This window comes from Pristiophorus japonicus, chromosome 14, assembly GCF_044704955.1.
Source record: "Pristiophorus japonicus isolate sPriJap1 chromosome 14, sPriJap1.hap1, whole genome shotgun sequence".
Classification (NCBI taxonomy): Eukaryota; Metazoa; Chordata; class Chondrichthyes; family Pristiophoridae; genus Pristiophorus; species Pristiophorus japonicus.
Window position 1 is genome coordinate 70,817,491 of NC_091990.1, and position 3,580 is coordinate 70,821,070.

The following is a 3,580-nucleotide window of genomic DNA, read 5'->3' on the forward strand; positions in this document are numbered from 1 at the left end:
ACAGCTCTGTGCACTGGTCAGTGAGGGACAGCTCTGTGCACTGGTCACTGAGGGACATCTCTGTGCACTGGTCAGTGAGGGACAGCTCTGTGCACTGGTCAGTGAGGGACAGCTCTGTGCACTGGTCAGTGAGGGACAGCTCTGTGCACTGGTCAGTACTGTAAATCGGTAGCACGGGGACCTGTGTGTGAGGACAGCGCTGAGCTGAGAAACTGCAGTGAGGGGCGGGGGTCTCAGGGTCCAGGCCCAGACACTGCCCTGACCCCAGGGACGGGAGGGGACACTCAGTGTGACAGAGATGTGGGGCGACAATCCCATGGTACAAGGACATTCAGCCCAACGTGCCGGTAATGCGTTATTCTATCTGTAGCTCTAAGTATCTATACATTGAAACAATAATCCTTGGGTAACCTTTCCCCTCCTTCAGTCCTGCACCATTCTCTGTCCATTCGGATCATGTCTTTTATATATTTTGCTCCATTCTCTGTCTCTCTCACCCAGGGTCCGCGAGGTGAACAAGCTGTGGCGGGATTCCCGGGCCCAGCAGGGATTCCGGGAGCGGATGGAATCGATGTGAGTGTTTGGGATGTTTGGGACAAAGAGCCGCATTGTCCCAGGTGCCAGCCTGCACCGAGAGGCGGCCGCTGTGTCGGAAGTTTCAGCCATTGGGGCAAATTTAAATCATTTCACCCACAAATATTGCATAAGAAAATCAGCAAGTCAGTTTCTACTTCAAGCAAATTCAGTGTTGCACTGTTGTTGTCGGTATTATGGCTGTTTGAACAGAAGGCTAATTGTTACAACAGTAAAGGAGGTTGTGACAGTGGCGTGTTGTGTATTGACATTGTGCAAGTTTGGGGCCAGTCAGACTCGGGGTTATTAGTGTCAACTATGGAGTATACAGATTAACTCCGGGATAAAATGCACCGAGATATTCATCGCTAAGCTAATAAAGGCGAAGCGAGTTAAATATAAAGGACACAATGTGGGCACTGTGTATGAGGGTTTGGTTTATACTGCAGGCTCTCAGAGTGAGCAGACAAACACTTGGAGCACTGCAGTTTATTGAGTGTTGGGACGGGTCGTGGAAAGGGACGGGGCGGTGGAGTGTTGCACAGAGAGAGCACGGGGCACGATTTGCGTGTGTGGAAGGAATGCTTTCCCAAACCTTGCCCTGATGTGTGTGTTGTTTGTCCCTATAGGGAGATCGTGGGCCCAGCGGCCCCCCTGGGCCAGCAGTAAGTCACTCTCCTTCATTTATCGCAAATCTGCACATTCAGCATCACTGAGGAAAGATTATTTTAACAGTTCCATTTAAAGACAATAATCAAGAGTCTGAACTTTTACTGTTTTTAGGGGGCAAAAGGTGACGTGGGTGATGCCGGACCAGATGGAGTTCAAGGTGACCCAGGATATGATGTGAGTACCTTTGGGAGAAGTGTCGACAGGCTTGAGGAGGGGCTGACACTCCGAAATATATTGTATGTTTGGGACTCTGTCGCTGTGAAGGCCAGCAGAGTCGGCAAAAGTGCTGGGGCAGGGAATGTCCCAGCTCTCGGATTATAAATTCAGTTTGTTTCCTCATTTTGCCTGACGCCTATCAACCCCTATATATAGCCCGCGTGAGCATTTATCCTACACACATCCCTGTACATGGGATAGAGATCGGAACTGTGTACACTCCATGTACCGAGAATGGGCCCTGTGCTGTGTACACCCCATTTACTGAGAATGGGCCCTGTATTGTGTACACTCCATGTACTGAGGATGGACCCTGTGCTGTGTATAGCCCATGTACTGAGAATGGGCCCTGTATTGTGTACACTCCATGTACTGAGAATGGGCCCTGTGCTGTGTACACTCCATGTACTGAGAATGGGCCCTGTATTGTGTACACTCCACGTACTGAGAATGGGCCCTGTGCTGTGTATAGCCCATGTAAGATGTTCTTTAAATATATTAAGAGGGTAACTAAAGAAAGGGTAAGGCCTATTAGAGACCATGAGGGTAATCTTTGTTTGGAGGCGGAAGATGTTGGGAATATTTGCATCTGTTTTCACAAAGGAAAGGGCAATGCAGATACTATCGAGGAGGAGTGTGATATTCTGGATGAAATAAATATAGTGAGAGAGGAAGTATTAAGGGGTTTAGCAGCTTTGAAAGTAGATAAGTCCCCAGACCTGGATGAAATGCATCCCAAGCTGTTGAGCAAAGCAAAAGAGGAAATAGCAGAGGCCTTGACCATCATTTTCCAGTTCTCTTTGGATCTGGGCATGGTGCCGGAGGATTGGAGGACTGCTAATGTAGTACCCTTGTTTAAGAAGGGAGAAAGGGATAGGCCGAGTAATTACAGGCCTGTCAGCCTAACCTCGGTGGTGGGGAAATTATTGGAAAAAATCCTGAAAGACAGGATAAATCTGCATTTGGAAAGGCAAGGATTAATTAGAGACAGTCAGCACGGATTTGTTAAGAGAAAATCGTATTTGACTAACCTGATTGAATTTTTTGAGGAGGTAACCAAGAAGGTTGATGAGGGTAGTGCGTATGATGTAGTATATAAGGACTTTAGCAAGGCTTTTGATAAGATCCCACATGGTAGACTGGTCATGAAGGTTAAAGCCCATGGGATACAGGGCAAAGTGTCAAGTTGGATCCAAAATTGGCTTGGAGGTAGGAAGCAAAGGTAATGATTAATGGATGTTTTTGTGACTGGAAGGATGTTTCCAGTGGGGTTCCGCAAATGTAACTATATTATGATGCTGTTCATCACCCGTCTTCATCAGCCATGTGCTCTGGGACTGTACCTCACTATTTTGTCCATGTATTTCAATCACCACTTTGACTGTATCAGTCACAAGCCATGGAAAGGAATTAACCAAAGGAAATGGACTGGGTGGGCCCATCTCAAGCTATGGACTGGATGGGGTCATCTCCAAAATATAAACTGAATGGAGCCATCCCAAACTATGGACTGGATGAGCCATCCCAAACTATGGACTGGATGAAGCCATCCCAAACTATGGACTGGATGAGCCATCCCAAAAGTATTAATGTACCACCTACAGAATAGAGGTTGAAATGACCATAAACTGTGAGAGCAAAGTATCTGTTCATGAACATTTAGATGCTGAAACTGTGTTGTAGCCAGCAACCAACTCCAGCTTAAATATTTTCTATTTTCTATATTCAATTAGGTAAATTTTGTTCTTGTAAGTAGTTATACTACTCTAAACCTGGTCCCAGTTGTGGAGTCCATCACTGTCCATAAATGTCCACCATAGTAGACTTCTGAAGATAGCAATGGTTGCTGCATCACATGATAGGAAGAAGGGTAGCCAAGAACTGTGAAGGAATTCCTTAGAAGTGAAGTGATAGGACAGGACAGACCAGCAACGCAGATCTAGTGGGATGCCGCAGGGATCAGTGCTGGGACCCCAACTATTTACAATCTATATTAACGACTTGGAAGAAGGGACCGAGTGTAACGTAGCCAAGTTTGCTGACGATACAAAGATGGGAGGAAAAGCAATGTGTGAGGAGGACACAAAAAATCTGCAAAAGGACATAGACAGGCTAAGTG

The 3,580-nt window shown here is 46.6% G+C and overlaps 1 long non-coding RNA gene across 1 annotated transcript; it reads left to right on the forward strand.

Annotated features, from left to right (window-relative positions):
* Positions 1–498: 498 nt before the first annotated feature.
* Positions 499–1,419, forward strand: LOC139279413 (uncharacterized). The gene is made up of 3 exons (XR_011596467.1): positions 499–573; positions 1,203–1,238; positions 1,357–1,419. It is a non-coding gene; the product is annotated as an uncharacterized lncRNA (long non-coding RNA).
* Positions 1,420–3,580: the final 2,161 nt, after the last annotated feature.